The sequence below is a fragment of the Syngnathoides biaculeatus genome, chromosome 8 (genome assembly GCF_019802595.1).
Source record: "Syngnathoides biaculeatus isolate LvHL_M chromosome 8, ASM1980259v1, whole genome shotgun sequence".
Lineage (NCBI taxonomy): Eukaryota > Metazoa > Chordata > Actinopteri > Syngnathiformes > Syngnathidae > Syngnathoides > Syngnathoides biaculeatus.
Genome location: NC_084647.1, coordinates 31,966,074 through 31,988,013, shown reverse-complemented (window position 1 = coordinate 31,988,013; position 21,940 = coordinate 31,966,074). Strand labels below are relative to the sequence as shown.

The 21,940-nt window shown below is 44.4% G+C and overlaps 1 long non-coding RNA gene across 2 annotated transcripts; it reads left to right on the top strand.

The window, feature by feature from the left end:
• Positions 1-30: 30 nt before the first annotated feature.
• On the top strand, positions 31-21,190 carry LOC133504825 (uncharacterized). 2 transcript variants are annotated; one of them, XR_009796086.1, is made up of 7 exons: positions 31-1,138; positions 1,879-1,919; positions 2,017-2,097; positions 2,410-2,507; positions 2,675-2,759; positions 16,912-16,949; positions 19,039-21,190. It is a non-coding gene; the product is annotated as an uncharacterized LOC133504825 (long non-coding RNA). The 2 variants fall into 2 exon arrangements; XR_009796087.1 differs by having other exon boundaries at positions 19,036-21,190.
• Positions 21,191-21,940: the final 750 nt, after the last annotated feature.

Genomic DNA, 21,940 nt, shown 5'->3' with positions numbered 1-21,940 from the left:
CAAGGTGTACATGTTTGTTCTTGTGCGTGTGCATGTGTGGAAGATTGCTGAATACATGTGTGGTCATCATTTCTTTAACAGGCAGCAGTTCTAACAGTTCTGATGATTAGATGTTTTTGTTCTTGCTATCTCCTGCTTGGAGGCTGCCACGTTATCTAGGGCAGAGCAAAGCATTTCTTTATTGGAAGCAAATGTATGATAATTATGATCACAATTATTCCTACACTAGGTTTGACTCGTGTGTCAGCTGCACGCTATCCATGATGACGAGTTTTTTGTCTTTGATACACTGGTCACAAGCCAGTGGCAAGGCACATGTAGACAAACACCCATTCACACTCACACCTATAGATATAGACAATTTAGAGGCCTCAATGAACCAAAAATACATGTTTTTGGAAGATGTGAGGAAGCTGAAATCCCAAAAGAAAATGCACACAAGCATGAAATGAACATGCAAACTCCACACAGGAAGGCTAGAGCCCAGATTCAAACACCCAACCATGGGGCAGATGTGGTGTTCAAACACGACCAGAGCTAATGTAACAAACATTAGAATAACACCATGTAGGGGAGAGCAAGGTCTGACCACTTGGTGCAGCCTATCACAGGTATAAAACTCAAGACGTGGTGACCACATCCAGCCCGCCATATCATTTTATATGGACCGCGAATGCAAATCATTTGTGTCTAGTTATCCATCAATATGTTGTGGAAATATAATGCATTTTGTTTTATCATAAAGTTGCAGTCTGGTGTGATTTCTTTTCCCGGTAAATGTGTTGCTTACTGTTTGTATATTATGTTGATATTGTGATTATTTACCTTTTTAAAGAAAATGTAAATTATTCTTTAATCTTTTATCTCTTCTCGCACTTCACTTTGTGAAAGGAAAAGCCTGGCCCCTTGCATCCTCCCGATTTTCATCGATAATGACGGTTAGAAGAAGTACAGCCAGTGACAGGAAAGGATGGAGCAACCTGATGCGATTGTCAGCCTCCAGCTAGCCAGTCGAGCGTGTAGTCAGTCCTGTGTGTGTCTCATTTTTAGTCCCAGTTTGTCGCGAAGTCACAAATGGAGCGAGACAATAACCAAGACACATTTGCTAACCCGAGCGAGCCACAACACGACCCGGGTCGTAAGTACAATCAGTACTAAACTTGTCATTGTCGCTAATCTAACATAATATCATGACATATCCATTTTTAAGGAAGCTCTAATTCTAGAGACTCGGGTTACGCTAAACTTTGGCTGCTTACCGTGTACTATCTGCCACAGCTTTGGGTGCAGTCGAGCTAAACCCTCCCTTACTCCTCGCATGTACGAAAAGAAATTTACTTTGGAAATCTGCTACTTCTGTGCTATGAATCTGCCTATGAAAATTAAACAAACTAGGGCAAAGCAATTTAGACATTACACACAGGTGAAGTTGAACAACGCCAAGCCTGCAGAACATGTCAATAATTTGTTATATAAAGCACGAATTCCATTTGCATGCTATGGCCGGAAAGGTTCGCTACCTTAATAACTCAAATATAATTTTTATCCGTGTTGCTCAGTGGTAATTTCTTCCGGCAGCAGTGGTGAACTGAGGTCAATTCTCCCTCCATCTATTTTCTGTACCGCTTATAATCACTTGGGTCGTGTCGTTATAATAATTTGACAACATACGTGCTGACGTTACAATCCACACGGAGCTGCAGGTTTGTCAATGTTGTGAAAATGAAGTGTGCAAAACAGATGAGACTCCGTAGCTCATCTGGGTGTCTATTTTCGTTCCCCCTTTTTTCCCAATTCAACTAGTAAACTGTCATATGTCATTTTTAGTCAGTCATTGTTTATGTCACACCTGTATTGACTTGTCTTTCTCCTCGAAAGGAAAATCTTCATCGGTGGCCTCAGCAGGAATACTTCACCAGGTAAGGTAGCACTAAAGGGGCAGGTTTATTTTGGTGACAAGTCTCCATTGCGCTGCTATATTTTAAACAACGGTAATGTTATCCTTTTTTCCCCCAGACAGTCTTAAAGATTATTTTAATACATTTGGTGAAATCAGAGAATGTATGGTAATGAGAGACCAACAACAAAATGCTCCAGGTAAAAAACAAACTTAAAAAATAAAAAAAATACACTACTTTATGATGATGATGATGACGATGATGTAGTTTTTGTTATGAGGGGGTGGCGCAGCTGTAGAGCATTGGCCTCACAGTTCTGAGGACTGGGTTCAAATCCCACCCCTGCCTGTGTGGAGTTTGCATGTTCTCCCCGTGCCTGTGTGGGTTTTCTCCAGGCACTCCGGTTTCCTCCCACATCCCAAAAAACATGCATTAATTGGAGATTCTAAACTGTGATTGTGAGTGCGACTGTTGTGTGTCTTCATCTGCCCTACCATTGGCTGGCGACCAGTTCATGGTATATCCTGCGTCCTGCCCAATGACAGCTGGCATAGGCTCCAACACCCCCGTGACCTTCGTGAGGATAAGCGGCTAAGAAAATGGATGGATGTATGTTTTTTTTTATCGCACCACAGATTACAAACATTAAGATTTAATGTGTTTAGAATTATAATTTCAAATTAGTCATTAAAAATAAAACAATAGTTGTAATATACATTATCTTATATTGTTCTGAAAACAGATATTTAATCATATGTCATTTTATTTTGTAATAGGGGATTTGGCTTCATCACTTTTGCAGATTCTGCCAGCGTAGATAATGTGTTGGCACAGCCACATCATAAGATGGACTCTAAAATGGTAAGTCCACCTCTGTATTCTCACTGCATGATAGACAAAAACTCAGTTTTTTTTTGGACCAGTGATGTGAAAGAATTTTATATTCCACACTCCGACCAAACTACTACTGCAACATCTGTATATAAATTATTTAATTGACCTGTGTAACATAACCTTTGTGGCAGAGGTTTAACTCATCATTCTTGCTGTGCAATTATGTGTCGTCTTACATAGATATTAATATTTAAACGTGGGACATCTTCAATGACATTTGAAATGTGCCCTAGTTTATCGATAATTCAGATTTACCATACAGTCTGTATATATAGTAGTCTATATATATATATATATATATATATATATATATATATATATAGTACTCTGATGATTGATGTGATGACCAGGCAGCCTTTCAGTCAGATGTGGGGTAAAAACTAACTATAGTTCCATTTGATACTGTAACAATTTTTTTTGACCATCCATTTTCTTAGCCGTTTATCCTCGCAAGGGTCACGGGAGTCAATTCCAGCTGTCATCTGGCAGGAGGCTGGGTACAACTTGAAGGGTTGCCAGCCAATTTTAGGGCACATGGAGACAGATGATAATCACATTCACAATGACACCGAGGGGCTATTTAAAGTGTCCAATTAATATTGCATGTTTTGGGATGTGGGAGGAAACCAGAGTGCCCAACAAAAACCCACGCAGGCACAAGGAGAACATGCAAACTCCACACCGGCGGGGCCGGGATTGAACCCTGGACCTCAGAACTGTGAGGCTAATGCTTTACAACTGTTCCACTGTGCCATTTTCTGAGCCTTTATGTTTTGTTTTGCTGAGTCGGGGTTTTCAACTTGTAACTCTGCCATGGATGCCCTTTTAGCCTAGTGTCTTCCGTATTTTTGTCATGAGCTACACGGGAGACCTGCAGTTTTTTAGAAGTTGTTCGATGACGGGGGTTGGCAACCCGCGGCTCTTTAGCGCTCCCCTAGTAGCTCTCTGGAGCTTTTTAAAAGTGTTTGAAAATGGAAAAATATGGGAGAGAGAAATACATTTTATGTTTTAATATGGTTTCTGTAGAGGACAAACATGACACAGATATTCTTAACATTTCCCAATGCTGTGTATGTGTAGAATAAATATTACATTAAAACATTATGTGAACAAAGATTTGGGTCGTACTCTGCGACACACGTTTCTATCAGTAGGGCCGGATGCTAGTTAGGTGGCTGTATTAAACAAACCAGCGGCTGTGTGATGGACCATGGATCTCAAAGAAAAAAAAAAAAAATAACTGTGGAGAACAGGGGATTCAACGTTTCTTGGACCAAATCATTTGCATTCATTGTCAACGCGGAAGGATTGGCTGAATGTTTGCTTTGTAGCGAGAAGTTGTCAAATAACAAAAAGAGTAATGTGGCAAGACTACCTTAGTTTAGCTGGCTAACAACGAGACACGTTTGTGATCTGTTGAAGAAACATCGAACGTGAGTAACTTCATACGTTGTACGACCTAACCAACTTGTACAACAAGGGCCGTGAGGATTTATAGGAAATTTAACAAGTCTTATCTTAGTAGATCCGTATCGTTCGCGTTGAAGCTGCTCGGCCCAAGTTATGAAATAGGTAAAGAAGAATCCTAAGGTCACTGTAGTTGAGCTCCAGAAGTTTGTGCATCCAAGAGAGTAGGTGGAATTGTAGTAAGGAGAGAGGTTTAGGAGCAGGGTTTAAATTATTTTACCATGGAGTAGATGGGAAGAGAAATGGAGTAGGGGTTATTTTAAAGGAACAGCTGGCTAAGAATGTCTTGGAGGTGAAAAGAGTATCAGAGCGAGTGGTGAGGATCAAATTTGCAGTTGAGGGTACTATGTAAATCTTATTAGCGGCTATGCCCCACAGGTAGGATGTGACCTGTAGTTTAAAGAGAAATTCTGGACGGAACTAGACGAAGTAGTCCTGAGCATACCAGATAGAGAGAGAGTTGTGTTTGGTGCAGATTTCATTGGACATGTTGGCGAAGGAAACATGGGCAGTGAAGAAGTGACGGGTACATACAGCATTCAGCAAAGGAACTTTGAGGGGCAGATGGTGTTGGACTTCGCAAAAAGGATGGAATTGCCAGTGGTGAACACTTATTTCCAGAAGAGAGAGGAACAAACAGTGACCAACAAGAGCGGAGGCAGAAGCACGCAGGTGGATTATACAGTATTTTGTGCAGAGAATGTAATCTGAAGGGGGTTACTGATTGTAAGGTAGTAGTGGGGGAGAGTGTAGCTTGACAGCGTAGGATGGTGGTGTGTACAATGACTGTGGTCGTGGGTAGGAAGATTAAGAAGGCAAAGGTAGAGCTGAGAATCAGGTGGTGGAAGTTGAAAAAGAAAGTATGTTGTGTGGCCTTTCGGCTGGAATACCGCTGCCAAGGTACTAAAGGAATATAAGAGTTTGAGCTCAAAGTAGTTCATTAGATGTTGCTACATCCTGTGTATGAAAGTGTGAGACTGTAAAGTGCTGAGTGTGTGACTGGTGGAACGAAACAGAGTATGTGGTGCAAGAATGGAATGTTTTAGAACAGACGGTGCTAACTGCAAGGAGGATGCGGAGACGACAGGACTCAGAGGCAGTTGGTGGAAAAACTACTGTCAGGAAACCACCACCAGGAGGAGCCAGCACGCGAGTCTGCAGGGGAGGAGTCGGGCCAACATCCGGCGGACCAAAGGAGACCAATGAGAGAGCGCCAAGGATACCTACAGGAGACACACAACCAATAGTGAATCAGTAGATTGTACTTTAAAATTGTTCTGGGAAACTCGGATGTAGAGTACATCGGCTGAGGGAACAGAGACGTACAGGGTTGTAATGACAGGGACCCGAGACCCAGGTGTTTGTTGAAGGAATAAATCCACTCGTGTGTGAAAATGTCGGCTTCAGCAGAATGTTGGCAGATATTCGAGATATGAAGGAGGATCAGAGCCAAGTCGGATGGCGCCAGCGACCGTACAGTTGATTGAACAGGCTGTGAATAATGAGAGAAAGAGAGTGCGCAGGAAACAGCAGGGGAGTGTGGAGTCGCTGGTGCCAGGGGCGGAGCTAGCAGGAGACGGGGGCACCACTAGTGCAGGGAGTAAGAAGCTGATGAAGAAGGAGGCATCGCGGAAGTTGTTTGAAGGACAAAGGGTGCAGAGTGAGGAAAGAGAGATGTTAGAGGAAGTGATAACGGGGACACGGAAACATGGGCAGGCAATGCCCAGCGACGCTGATCACCGCGAGGAGGAAGTGGAAAGTGATGAGGAAGACGAGGTGGTGTTACGTGAACAGCGGCAGATGCTCGGAGCGTTGAGTGAAGGTGAGAGGCTGGGTGATCGTGAGGAGAGCATGTCCAGGGCGGAGCGAGGCTATAATACGCGTAGTAAAGGGAAAATGATGGCACAGCAGGAGCAGCCTCAAACAATGGCACCCCTAGTGGTGACTCATGCAGGCCGTCACTATGAGCCTTTGCCAAACAAATATGAGCATTCATCTAAAGAATCCCATACCGGATCGGTCGTGGCCCGGGTTAACAACGCCCGCCCCCGGCACTGCTAACCTGCAGGGCGTCGGTGGAAATTCAGCTACTGTGGGTCGAAGACAAAGAAGAGGAAAAAAACGGATCCAGTGTCAGAAAAAAAAGAGGAATGCACAGAGCCTACAACTGAGTGTAGGGACTTTGAATGTTGGGACTATGACAGGAAAAGCTCAGGAATTGGTTGACATGATGATTAGGAGAAAGGTTGATATTCTGTGCATCCAAGAGGGCAGGTGGAAAGGTAGTAAGGCTAGAAGTTTGGGAGCAGGGTTTAAATTATTCTACCACGGAGTAGATGGGAAGAGAAATGGAGTAGGGGTTATTTTAAAGGAAGAGCTGGCTAAGAATGTCTTGGAGGTGAAAAGAGTATCAGATCGAGTGATGAGACTAAAATTTGAAATTGAGGGTGTTATGTATCATGTGGTTAGCGGCTATGCACCACAGGTCGGATGTGACCTAGAATTGAAAGAGAAATTCTGGAAGGAACTAGATGAAGTAGTTCTGAGCATCCCAGACAGCGAGAGAGTTGTGATTGGTGCAGATTGTAATGGACATATTGGTAAAGGAAACAGGGGCGATGAAGAAGTGATGGGTAAGTACGGCATCCAGGAAAGGAACTTTGAAGGGCAGATGGTGGTGGACTTTGCAAAAAGGATGGAGATGGCTGTAGTGAACACTTATTTCCAGAAGAGGGAGGAACATATAGTGACCTACAAGAGCGGAGGTAGAAGCACGCAGGTGGATTATATTTTGTGCAGACGATGTAATCTGAAGGAGGTTACTGACTGTAAAGTAGTGGTAGGGGAGAGTGTAGCTCGACAGCTTAGGATGGTAGTGTGTAGGATGACTCTGGTGGTGGGTAGGAAGATTAAGAAGACAAAGGTAGAGCAGAGAACCATGTGGTGGAAGCTGAGAAACGAAGAATGTTGTGCGGCCTTCCGGAAAGAGGTGAGACAGGCTCTCGATGGACAACCGAAGCTCCCGGAAGACTGGACGACGACAGCCAAGGTGATCAGAGAGACAGGCAGGAGAGTACTTGGTGTGTCATCTGGTAGGAAAGGGGAGAAGGAGACTTGGTGGTGGAACCCCAAAATACAGGGAGTCATACAAGGAAAGAGATTAGCGAAGAAGAAGTGAGATACTGAGAGGACTGAGGAGAGGCGAAAGGAGTACATCGAGATGCGACGTAGGGCAAAGGTAGAGGTGGCAAAGGCTAAACAAGAGGCATATGAAGACATGTACACCAGTTTGGACACGAAAGAAGGAGAAAAGGATCTCTACAGGTTGGCCAGACAGAGGGATAGAGATGGGAAGGATGTGCAGAAGGTTAGGGTGATTAAGGATAGAGATGGAAATGTGTTGACGGTGCAGTAGTGTGCTAAATAGATGGAAAGAATACTTTGAGAAGTTGATGAATGAAGAAAATGAGAGAGAAGGAAGAGTTGAAGAGGAAATTGTGAAGGACCAGGAAGTGGAAATGATTACTAAGGGGGAAGTCAGAAAGGCACTACAAAGGATGAAAAATGGAAAGGCAGTTGGTCCTGATGACATACCGGTAGAGGTATGGAAGCAATTTGGAGAGATGGCTGTGGAGTTTTTGACCAACTTATTCAACAGAATACTAGCGGGCGAAAAGATGCCTGAAGAATGGAGGAAAAGTGTTCTAGTTCCCATTTTTAAGAACAAAGGGGATGTTCAGAGCTGTGGGAACTATCGAGGAATAAAGTCGATGAGCCACACAATGAAGTTATGGGAAAGAGTAGTGGAGGCTAGACTCAGGACAGAAATAAGTATCTGCGAGCAACAGTAGGGTTTCATGCCTAGAAAGAGTACCACAGATGCATTATTTGCCTTGAGGATGCTCGTGGAAAAGTACAGAGAAGGTCAGAAGGAGCTACATTGTGTCTTTGTGGATCTAGAGAAAGCCTATGACAGAGTACCAAGAGAGGAACTGTGGTACTGCATGTGTAAGTCTGGTGTGGCAGAGAAGTATGTTAAAATAGTACAGGACATGTATGATGGCAGCAGAACAATGGTGAGGTGTGCCATAGGTGTGACAGAGGAATTTAAGGTGGAGGTGGGACTGCATCAGGGATCAGCTCTGAGCCCCTTCCTGTTTGCAGTGGTAATGGATAGGCTGACAGATGAGGTTAGACTGGAATCCCCTTGGACCATGATCTTCGCAGATGATATTGTGATATGCAGTGAAAGCAGGGAGCATGCAGAGGAACAATTAGAAAGATGGAGACATGCACTGGAAAGGAGAGGAATGAAGATTAGCCGAAGTAAAACAGAATATATCTGCGTGAATGAGAAAAGTGGAGTGGGAAGAGTGAGGCTACAGGGAGAAGAGATAGCGAGGGTGGACGACTTCAAATACTTGGGGTCAACAATACAGAGCAATGGAGAGTGTGGTCAGGAAGTGAAGAAACGCGTCCAAGCAGGTTGGAACAGCTGGCGAAAGGTGTCTGGTGTGTTATGCGACAGAAGAGTGTCTGCTAGGATGAAGGGCAAAGTTTACAAAACAGTGGTGAGGCCGGCCATGATGTACGGATTAGAGACGGTGGCACTGAAGAAACAACAGGAAGCTGAACTGGAGGTGGCAGAAATGAAGATGTTGAGGTTCTCGCTCGGAGTGACCAGGTTGGATAGGATTAGAAATGAGCTCATTAGAGGGACAGCCAAAGCTGGATGTTTTGGAGACAAGATTTGAGAGAGCAGACTTCGATGGTTTGGACATGTTCAGAGGCGAGAGAGTGAGTATATTGGTAGAAGGATGCTGAGGATGGAGCTCCCAGGCAAAAGAGCGAGAGGAAGACCAAAGAGAAGGTTTATGGATGTGGTGAGGGAAGACATGAGGGGAGTTGGGGTTAGAGAGGAAGATGCAGGAGATAGGCAAAGATGGCAAAAGATGACACGCTGTGGCGACCCCTAACGGGACAAGCCGAAAGGAAAAGAAGAAGAGATGATAGAGTTGGAAGGATGTGCAGCAGGTAAGGGTGATTAAGTATAGATATGGAAATGTGTTGACTGGTGCCAGTAGCTAAATAGATGGAAAGAATACTTTGAGAAGTTGATGAATGAAGTAAAGAATGAAGAAAATGAGAGAAGGAAGAGTAGAAGAGGCAAGTGTGAAGGACCAGGAAGTGGCAATGATTAGTAAGGGGGTGGTGACAAAGGCACTAAAGAGGATGAACAATGGAAAGGCAGTTGGTCCTGATGACATACCTGAAGAGGTAATGAAGCAATTTGGAGATGTGGCTGTCGAGTTTTTGACCATCTTATTATATAATATTCTATATATTATATTACAGAGAGAAGAATGGAAGAAAAGTGTGCTAGCTCCCATTTTTAAGAACAATGACGATGTTCAGACCTGTGGGAACTCTAGAGCAATAAAGTTGATTAGCTACACAATGAAGTTATGGGAAAGATTAGTGGAGGCTCGACTCAAGACGGAAGTATCTGCGAGCAACAGTATAGTTTCATGCCTAGAAAGAGTACAGCAGATGCATTATTTGCCTTGAGGATGCTAGTGGAAAGTTGCTGAGAAGGTCAGAAGGAGCTACATTGTGTGCTTGCGGATCTAGAGAAAGCCCATGACAGAGTACCATGAGAGGAACTGTGGTACTGCATGCGTAAGTCTGGTGTGGCGGAGAAATGTTAGAGTACTACAAGACGTGTGAGGGCTGCAGAACAGTGGTGAGGTGTGCTGTAGGTGTGAGAGAAGAATTTAAGGTGTCAGTGGGAATGCATCAGGGATCAGCTCTGAGCCCCTTCCTTTTTGCTCTAGTAATGGATAGGCTGACAGATGAGGTTAGAATGCACTCCCCTTGGAACATGATGTTCGCAGATGATATTGTGATATGCAGTGAAAGCAGGGATCAGGTGGAGGAACAATTAGAAAGATGGAGGCATGCAGTGGAAAGGAATGAAGATTAGCCGAAGTAAAACAGAATATATGTGTGAATGAGAGGGGTGCAGAGGGAAGAGTGAGCCTCCACGGAGAAGAGATCGCGAGGGTGGGCGACTTCAAATGCTTGGGGTCAACAATCCAGAGCAATGGTGAGTGTGGAAAGGAAGTGAAGAAACGGGTCCAAGTAGGTTGGAACAGCTGGTGGAAGGTGTTTGGTGTGTTTTGTCACAGAAGAGTCTCTGCTTGGATGAAGGGCAAAGTTTATAAAGCAGTGGTGAGGCCGGCCATGATCTATGAATTAGAGACGGTGCCACTGAAGAGCCAACAAGGTAAGGCGAACGGATAATGGAACTCTGTACAAGCTTAAGACAATGTGGGATGTTGACACACTATCTCTTACCTGTTCTAAATGAAGAAGATGTTACATCAATTCCTCGAGGGCTGGTAGGGTAGTGCCGACAAAACTTTCAGCAGTTTTGATTATCCGTTGTAGTCGGCATTTGTCCTTTTTTGTGGCACCACCAAACCAGACTGTGATGGAGGTACACAGTATTGATTCTATGACTGCTGTGTCGAAGTGTCGCAACAGCTCACCTGGCAGGCCGTGCTTCCTTAGCAGGAAGTTCATCCTCTGGTGGACTTTTATGAGGATGGAGTTGTTTGTCCCCCAGTTCAGGCCCTGCGAGACTAGCATCATATACAGACAGATGGAGAGAAAACGATTTTAGGGCCGACCTCCGGACAGAAAAACAAGTACTCAAACTCAAACACAACCATGTAGCTACTGTGGCAAAGAAGGACACACCAGAAGGAAGCAAGACCATACGAATCATTGCCCTGCCTTCAATAATACTTGCACCAAATGCAATATCCCACACCACTTCGAAAGTGTCTGCCGTAAATTGAGAGAGAGACTGCATACCTATCAGAATAACTCTGCAATGACGGTCTTTGAGGCCCTGTGCGCAATTGAACAAGTGGCCAACACAATCATACTAGAGCACCATGTGTATGATTCCCTGTGTGGCACGTGGGAAAAGCAAGTATCCGCACCTCAACCGACTCTCAATGTCAAGATTCAGGCCTTCCCATCAGACGCCAAAAACTTGGGAATTGAATCCACTTTGCGCAGTCCCACTGGAATGGTACCATACTGGCAGTCCCAGACAAAGGGTGCCAATCGTGTCTTGCTGGCACTTTCTTCCTGCGTCACCTAGGTTTGAACACCTCCCACATCACCCCCCACCTCAATGAAGATTTACACAATCTGTGCAGACAAAAACAACATGCCATATTGTGTACATTTCCCTATCAACAAATTCTTCCTATCCATGGAGGCCTGTAGGGATCGAGGCATTACACCCCACTCATTTCCCTCCATTGAGTCAGTCATAATAGACTCTTCTCCCCCGTACAGTGACGCTGACAACAGCCCTCATGAAGACTGTTGCAACAGTCCTCTCCGCCAAACCCCACCCCCTCTCCCTACATCCCCACACTTTCCAGCTACTGAATAAAACAGAGAAAAACTAGAGCAGTGGCTGTTAGACTACTATAAAAGTAGCATATTCAACGTCTGTGAACGTCAAAAGCTGTCTATGATGTCATGACCCCCCATGAGACTTATTGTAGATACCAATGCCACACCTGTAGCATACCACACACCAATCCGAGTACCTGTCCACTGGCAAACACAAGTGAAGGCCGGCCTTGATCAGCATGTTAGGCTTGGTGTCATAGAGCCTGTCTCATTCGGAACCGCAGTTTAATGGTGTCGTCGAATTGTCAACAGCGCAAAGAAATCTGGTAAACCTTAGCGGACTGTTGATTTCCAAGCTTTGAATTGCCATGCGGCGAGAGAGACACATCACACACAATTGTTGTTCCACCAAGCCCGCTTAGTCCCGTGGAACACAAGGAATAGCATGTTTGAGGCCTGGAACGGCTACCAGAGCATCGTACTCAACCCCAAGGATAGGCATCTGGAGACACATACACCGGGCGATTTGATTAAATTTTTAGTGACATTGACAACAAAGCAAAGGTCATTGATGACACAATTATATGGTCTCCCTCCACTGAGGACAGCTTCTTCCAAGCGGCCAATTGGTTGGACACATATGGCTGAAATGGTATCATCCTCAACCCATAAAAATTCTAGTTTGCCAATGAAACCGTCAATTTCGCAGGCTTTGAAATGACCCCCACAACTGTTCGCCCATGTCCACAGGTTCTGGAGGTTATCAAGGGATTCCCAGACTTCGCACCATCACTGACTTGCGACACTGTTTTGGACTTGTAAACCAAGTAGGATGTGCTTTTGCATCAGCAGAGAGAATGCAATCCTTTCGCACCGTGCTACAACCCAACACACCATTCAAGTGGACTGAACATATGGACAACCTCTTTGAAGAAACCAAGACCATCATTATCCAGGAATTACAAGGAGGCGTGGAAATATTCGACAAAAGAAAGCCAACATGCCTTGCAACAGACTTCAGCAAAAACGGCATTGGGTTCTGGCTACTTCAAAAACATTGTGCGTGCAGATCAACCAAGCCATTCTGCTGCTGCCTAGGCTGGAAAGTCACACTACTGGGCAGGGCTTTACTTCATCGGCTGAATCAAGGTATGCCCCCATTGAATGAGAGGCACTGGCTGTGCTGGATGCCCTCGAAAAAACTCGTCATTTTGTTCTGGGCTGCCCCAATCTGATCATTGCCGTCAATCAAATGATAGAAACTTGGATGTAATCCCAACCCGCGACTGAGGAACCTGAAACAATAAATACTGAAGTACAGATTCCATATCACCCACATTCCAGGGATCAGACATGTCGCTTGCAGATAGTATCTCATGTTACCCAATCGGAGCTGCCAATTACCTGTCCGATGATGCAACTCCAGTCTCCACTGACAACAACCTCCCGACCATGTCTCACAGCTTTCTCATGGCCATCAGAGCCCAACCAGATAGCCCTACACTGCACCCTAGTGAAGAGGACTCTCTAGGAGGAGTTACCTTCATCACCTGGAACGATATTTCTGTCCACACCAACAGTGACGACTGAATAATCAAATTGATTGACCTACTTGAAAATTGATTCCCTGAGGCAACCAGAACTCAGACCCCATTACCAATACAGAAACAAACTGGCCAGTTTTGATAGTGTGGCCCTATACAACGACTGCGTAATCATCCCTCCTAGCCTACGTAACAATGTTCTCTGGGCACTCCACTCAGCCCATCAAGGTGTCTCCCAGATGTGCTCTCGGGCTGATGCATCACTCTTTTGGCCAGGTATGATCTTGTCAATCAATGAAATGCGTACGTGGTGCCACCCCAATACCACTTTCAATAGATCTGTGCAGACTTCTTCCAATATGCTGAACACCACTACTTGGTAATCGTCGATGGGTGCAGCAACTGGCCCATTGTGAAAAAAGCGCACGTGGGATCCAAAGGCCTCATATCCAGCCTCAGATGCACATTCACAACATTTGGTATCAGTAAGAAGCTCTCATCCGATGGTGGTCTGTACTTTACGTCCACAGTCACATTTGCACTCCTGTGCGACTGGGGAGTTCATCATCACCACTCGTCTGTAGCAGAAACTCACAGCAACAGCAGGGCGGAAATTGGTGTGAATACCATAATGAGGATGATCATTGACAACACCAGTTGCAACGGTTGCCTTGACACAGATGTGTTTCAACGCGCCATCCTCCATAACCACAACACAGGACACAGACATGCGGTTATCCCCAGCAATGTGCATCTTCGGACGCCCAATCCGGGACTTCATCCCAATCCACCCATGCAAGTACCTACCTCACAAGACGTGGCAAGAGCCTTTGGGGAACAGAGAAGAGGCTCTTAGAATTGCCACATGAGGGATGGTGAAAGACTGTCAGCTAACACCCGTGTCTTACCCCCTCTCACGGTTGGAGACTGTGTCCTCATCCAAAACCGGACCACACCCCACAAAGCGGGACAAAACTGGAATCATTATAATGGTCCGTCAGTTTGACCAATATGTAGTGAGAGTTGATGGGTCGGGAAGGATGCATAGAGGATATTCAACTGTTCTATGTTATATGTTATGTATTCACAGGGGCCTATGTCAACCGTGATTCTGTATTGTTGAAAAAATAAAGCCCTTGAGTTCTGAGACAAAGACTTTCATGTAGTTAACTAATGGCACAGGAACACTGTGACTTGGTAACAAGGCTCGTCTACATGTGCAAGACACACACAACAAACTGTTAAACAAAGACAGAACACATGAGCTTTAAATACATGACATAATTAATGTCAAAGAGAGTGGGGAGCTGCTGCCAGGAGCAGGCACGTGCGGGGCAGTGGCATGACTACGCCCCTGACACACCCTACGCAAACTTTCACACTCACCCCAAGAGCATTTTAGTCTTCAGTAACCTAAAAACTACGTTTTGGGGGGCTGGAACTATAGGGTAACCGGTTTGAGCATTGGCCTCATATCCTGGTTCAAATCCTGGCCCCGCCTGTGTGGCAGTATGGTGGAGCAGCTGGAAAGCATTGGCCTCACAGCTCTGATGGGCCGGGTTCAATCTCAGCCCTCCCTGTGTGGAGTTTGCATGTTCTTCAGTGCGTGTGTGGGTTTTCTCTGGGCACTCCAGTTTCCTATCACATCCCAAAAACACGCATTCATTGGAAACTCTAAATTTCCCATAGGTGTAAATGTCTGTTTGACTATTCTCTGTCTCAATCTACCCTGCAATTGACAAGCAAACAGTTCAGGGTGTACCCCACCTTCTACCCGATGATAGCTGGGATAGGCTCCACCTCTCTCATGACCCTTCTGAGGATAAGTGGCTCAGAAAATGGATGGACATGTTTTTGGGGTGTGGAAGGACATAGCAGCACCTGCAGAAAAGTTGTTAGTTTTTTCTCCTGTTTTTCTCCCAAGAACAAATCCATCCATCCATCCATCCATCCATCCATCAATCCATCCATCCATCCATTTTCTTTACAATTCAGAAAGCAAATTAACAAAAACTGGAACACATTTTGGAGAACTCATATTACATGTTTTTGAAATGTGGGAGGAAACCGGAGTTCCTGGAGGAAACCCACCCAGGCATGGGGAGAACATCCAAACTCTACACAGGTGCATTCGTGATCGAACCCAGGACCTCAGAACTGTGAGGCCAACACATTACCAACTGATCCGCCATGCCGCCTGAGTGAAAAGTTATTTTACTTGATGTGATTGATGTGTACCCTGCCATTGGCGGGCAACAAGTTTAGGGTGAATGTACGCCACTTCCTGCCCGATTCAGGGATGGGATAGACTCCAGCACTCCCACGACTCTTGTGAAGATAAGCAGCATAGAAAATGAAGAAGTCAGAAAGGGAACATACGATTTCACAAACATGCTTAAAAACCCCACACCCTTTCTTCCCAAACCCCGCTTCAACATGATTAGCTCACACATCATGGGGTAGGAAATCCCCAGCGTCAACAAAAATTTAAAAAACTCACAAGTTTATTTTGGTCAGGTTCAGATCTATGTCTGGGTTTCATGCAGTTTTGGATGAGTTGAGGTTTGGATTATGGAGGTTAAGACTGGCGCACACCGAGCAATGCTGCCAAACCCGACTGAAATGTAGCGCAGTGTTAGGCAACTGTTTCTTTGAGCAGCTGATCTCTCAGCCACTGGTTTTGACGCAATTCAAAATTTTAATCTCTGTTGCACTACATCTTCACGTCCCAGTTTACATTGAATCAAAATGCACAGAAGCTTTCCCCTATAATGAAAATAAATTTCCAAGTTTGGAGCTGTGCCGCTGTGTTGCCTCAGATCAAGCCATATAAATAGTATGTAAGGCATCAAATGTTTCACATCAATGGTAAACTATACTCATAATGTATAATGTGCCTGTTGTTGAAAAAGCAAAGTGTGTGACCAGAATGTATGCAAGGTTGATCCCTTGCTCAGTTTGTTAAAAAATATGAAGGCTTTCTTTCAAATATCCACACATTTCCTATATTTCTTGCCAGCATCCTCTCTCTTAACCACCTGCTTCTACCTTAACTATAAATCTATCTTTTTATGGTTTAAGAAATGTGATCAAGTACAATATACATGTTGAAGCGGAGCTGGTCTTGCTAAGAAAAGAGTGTGTGACTTCTGAGAATGTCTGTGAAATGGGACGTTCCCTTTCCGGGTGTTTCGTCTTTTGTAATTTGTTTAGTTTTTTTGTAAGTATTTCTGCTTTTGTTCATATGTTTTCTGAAATGTAAAATTGATTTGGCTTTTGCTAATTTGTTTTCTTAAATGTTAAAGTGTTTCACAATTTGTGATATTGTTTTGCACTTCCAGGGCAATGTTGTCGTGTGTTCTAAATTCGTTTGTGTCCGTCCTTTGTGGGGTCTGCATGTCGTTCCTATGCTGTGATTGTTTTTTTTAAATTATATGCGATTTAATAAAGTAACTATTAAGTTAAAGTGTAGTTATTTTCCCGTATAGTTACTAAAGAAAATGTAGTCTAATCACCATCCCCAGAGATAGTTAGATTGTGAGTAATATCGTTGTCAGTGAGGTTTTCCATGTTAATCTGCAAATACAGTGTATCTGTACTCCTGAAGTATTTTATTTCAGACTAGCATATGTCTGTACTAATGTGTGTGCCACTCTGTCTCCCTCCTTCAGATTGACCCAAAAGTTGCCTTTCCTAGACATAAACTAAGGTATGGTGAATTCCACTTGAAGTACTGTACATTGTCCCATATTCTGCTGCCCCTCTTAGATTTTAAGGGTAATGTGCTGGTAATTTTACATTGTATGTTTTGAGACTGTAGTTTCCTACTCTTGACGCATCATTCTTTCTTTACTTGCACAAAAAAAGGAGAAACAATAGTGAAATTTTATTTACTTTATTTTTGCTGTTTGAATTCGAGTAAACTGTTTTCTTTGAACCAACCAAATCCGGCCGAATCTCATCCACCCATGGGGCCCGGCCATCAATGAACTTTTTAACCACCTCGGTGACCTCAACCCCAGAGATAGAAGAGCCCACCTCAGAGCACCCAGACTCAGCTTCCTCATGGGAAGGCGTGTTGGTGGAATTGAGAAGGTCTTTGAAGGATTCTCCCCACCGACTCACACCATCCCGAGTTGAGGTCAGCAGTGTTGATGGTGCACTGCTTCCTGTTCCTGAGACGCCGGACGTTGGACCAGAATTTCCTTGAAGCCATCCTGAAGTCGTTCTCCATGGGCTCACTGAACACCTCCCACGCCCGCGTTTTTGCCTCAGCGACCACCGAAGCTGCATTCCACTTGGCCAGCCGATACCTATCAGCTGTCTCGGGAGTCCCACAGGCCAGAAATGCCCGATAGGACTCCTTCTTCAGCTTGACAGGATCCCTCACTGTTGGTGTCCACCAACGTGTTCATGAGTTGCCGCCACCAACCACTTTACGGCCACTGCTTTGGTCGCCCGCCTCAGCAATGGAGGCGCGGAACATCGTCCACTTGGATTCAATGTCCTCCGCCTCCTCTGAGACGTGAGCAAAATTTTTTCGGAGGTGGGAGTTAAAATTCCTTCTGAAAGGGGAATCTGACAGCTGTTCCCAGCAGAACCTCACAATACGTTTGGGCCTGCCACGTCGGACTGGTATCTTCCCCCACCATTGGACCCAACACACCACCAGGTGGTGATCAGTTGACGGCTCCGCCCCTCTCTTCACCTGAGTGTCCAAGACATGCGGTTGTAAGTCCGATGACACAACCACAAAGTCGATCATCTAACTGCGACCTCGGGTGTCCTGGTGCCAAGTGGACATGTGAACACCCTTATGCTTGAACATTGTGTTTGTTTTGAACAATCCGTGATGAGCACAGAAGTCCAGTAACAGAACACCACTCGAGTTCTGATCGGGGGCGTTCTTCTCAATCATGCCCTTCCAGGTCTCACTTTCATTGCCCACATGGGCAGTAAAGTCCCCGAGCAGAATGATGGAGTCGCCAGAGAGGGCGCTCTCCAGCACTCCCTCTAAGGACTCCAAAAAGGGTGGGTACTCTGCACTGCTGTTTGGTGCATAAGCACAAACAACAGTCAGGACCCATCCCCCTACTTGCAGGCGGAGGGAGGCCACCTTCTCATCCACTGGGGTTAAACCCCAACGTACAGGCCCCGAGCTGGGGGGCAATAACTATACCTACACCTGCTCGGCATCTCTCCCCGTGGCCAACTCCAGAGTAGAACAGAGTCCAACCCCTCTCAAGAGGAGTGGTGTCAGAGCCCAAGTGGTGCGTAGAGGCGAGTCCCACTATATCTAGTCAGAACTTGTCAACCTCACACAGGTGACATTCCATGTTCCTAGAGCTAGTTTCTGTAGCCAGGGATCGGCTCACCAAGGTCCCCACCTTTGGCCACCGCCCAGCTCACATTGCACCCGACCCCTATGGCCCCTCTCACAGGTGCTGAGGCCATGGGAAGGGGGACCCATGTTACCCCGTTCGGCCTGTTCCCGGCCGAGCCCCATGGGTCCAGGCTTGGCTCCAGAGGGGGGCCCTGGTGACCTGGGTCCGGGCAAGGGAAACCAAGATCCAATTTTTGTAGTCATCACAGGGGTTTTTGGAGTCGTACTTTGTCTGGTCCCTCACCTAGGACCTGTTTACTGTTTACGGGAGTCTGCATGACTAAATTTGACTCAAAATATATTGCCCCGGTCATTTCATTCGATTGTGAGATGTTCTCTTCTTTGAAAAGAGCTTCCGTGTCAGAATGGGCGTCGGAAAAATCCGAAAATCTCTGTTGTTTCTCTCCCATAGCAGATGCCACCACGTGTTTTCAATGGCGAATGTCCCAGTGTGACGTGTGCTGATGACCTTGCAGGCAATATGGCTACCACTTGGATGTCGAGTGAAACTTCCGCAACTTTGCACACGCTCTCCGTTCATATTTATTTTTTTGTATAGACATTGAAGTGAATTATGTTATATGTATTTTTCATTACAATATCAATTTTAGAATGTTTAAAGGCATGTCAGTGGCCCTTTAACAATGAACCCTCTGCATTCAGGGATTTCTATTTCATAAAATGTAACATTTAAATCACAGATGTCAAACTCGGGGGGGCCAGATGCGGCCCGACACAGGATTTTATGGAGCAAATCACGTGTATCAACTTCCATGATTTTTGTGTTATCAAACATCAACAATAGTTGAAAAACCCATTGCCCTTAATTTTGATAAATTTTATATGGAAATATGATGGGTCAAATAAAGATATTCATGGTTTCAGTCAAAATGGCCTTCTGACAGAAACCGTAACTACAATGTGGCCCGTGATAGAAATAAATTTGACACCCCTGAAATGAGGCAGGGTTAGGGTTTCCTAAATTTTACACACACACAAAAAAAAAAATGTCTTGTCTCTTTTTGTCTCATTGCCTGTTACACCCCGCTGGCCCAACGTCTTCTTCCTCTTCTTCTTCATCTGAGGAAGGGACATTCAAGTCAACACATTGTTGCCCTCTACAGGGTGCCAATCTTCATCGCAGTTATCCAGTGGCTTGACGATCATACATTAACTACACAAGAACACCCCCCCAACCTCCTCTCCTACCACATCCTTAATAATAAATGCCATTGACGTCTTTAGATGGTATTGGCAAGGAATTGATGGATTCTTATTGACATCTTTTGAAGGCTTTGGCATGTAACATGGTAAAATTAATTAATTAATGTTTCAGCTAAAAGTTAAATATAGTGTTGCTAAAATCGTTATTTAGGACTATTTAATCACATCAAACACTTTTATGGGCAAGTTTTTTGTAGCCTTTTACAGTGGTACCTCGACTTACGAAATTAATCCTTCCTGGAAGTCGTTTCGTAACCTACATTTTTTGTAAGTAGAAGTTTTTCGTGTCCCATCTCAATATCTTGAACAAAGTGAACTTTAATGGGAAAACTGCAGATGTCTGCACTGATGGAGCTGCAGCCATGGACAGATGCACCAAAGGCTTTGTAAGTAGAGTGAAAGAAAGAGACCACAATGTGGTTATTACACACTGCTTTTTACGCTGTGAAGACCTCGTAGCCAAGACCTTACCAGCAGACCTAGTTCCTCTGTTGGATGATGCTGTGGGCATGGTGAACTTTGTAAAATCATGACCTGTGAAAAGTCCAATATTTGCATCTTTATGTAAGGAAATGGGTGTAGAACATAAAGCCTTCTTGTTTCATACAGAGGTATGGTGGTTGTCTGGTGCCAAATTATTGGCCTGTGTTTATGAACTGCTGGTGGAAACAAAAGTGTTTCTGACAAATGAGAGGTATGCTTACGTAAAACTGCTTGCCACTGAAGAGTGGTGTGCAAACTTGGCATACCATTTTTCATCATCTGAATGAATTGAATATATGTATCCAAGGCTGAAATGAAGACCTGCTCACAGGCACAAATAAATGGATTTCATTCAAAGCTGCAACTCTTGAAACATTGTGGAAAATGGAAATCTTGAAATGTTCATACTCACCAAAATATCAACACAAATAATAGTGAAACATTTAAAAACATTTGTGGAGAAGATGTCAATTTATTTTTCTTCAGCCTCCATTCAATACTTTGACTGGGTGAGGGACCCATAGACTCTATCATTGGTTGGTGGGAGGGACGTGACTTTACAGGAACTGGAGGAACTAACTGAACTGAGTCAAGATTGTAGTTTAAAGTTAGGCTTTGCTGATGTACCTTTGGACAGAATTTGGTTTGCTACTGCCAAAGAGTTACAGATTTGTTCAAACAAAGCTATTATGGCATTGCTCCTTTTTTCCACAACATATCTCTTTGAGGTGGGTGAGGTTTTCGCAGGCTAACAACTATAAAAAGTAACAAGAGAGATACTGAGAGCTGTTGAGGAAAAGCTTTGTGTATGTCTTTGACCAATTTCTGCCAGAATATCAGATCTGTGTTCTTAAAAACTGGCCCAGGTGTGACATTAAGTGAATAAAATATGATTTTTAAATGTAATTATTTTTGTGTTTGTTTGATTTTTATTCACTATGCTTTGGTGAGAACGACTGTTCATATATGCTACAGGTTAAATTTTAGATTTTCTGATGGTGTTGTGCTATGTGAATTTTTGAATGAAAAAAGTGTGCCTTGCCTCAAAATAAAGGTTGGGAAAGTAAGCATTACACTAGTAATACCGTAGGTAGCGTTTTTGTTTTGTTTTTTGTTTTTTTCAAAACTGGGGAGAAGACTGTCTGCATCTAGATTTTTACATACATATAGAACCAGGATTTGGGACTGCATCAGGAATCAGCTGTGCTCCTTCCTGTTTGCTGTGGTAATGGTTAGGCTGACAGTTGAGGTTCGACTGGAATCTCCTTGGACAATGATGTTAGCAGATGACACTGTGATGTGCAGTTAAAGCAGGGAGCAGGTGGAAGAATTAGAAAGATGGAGGCATGCGATGGAAAGGAATGAAGATTAGTCTAAGTGTAACAGTTAATATATTAAGTGTGTGAATGAGAGGGATGGAGGGGGAAGAGTGAGACTCCAGGGAGAAGAGATAGAGAGGGTGGACAACTTCAAATACTTGGGGTCAGCAAATTCAGAGCAATGGTGAGTGTGGTAAGGAAGTGAAGAAACCGGTCCAAGCAGGTTGGAACAGCTTGAGGAAGGTGTCTGGTGTGTTATGTGACAGAAGAGTCTCTGCTAGGATGAAGGGC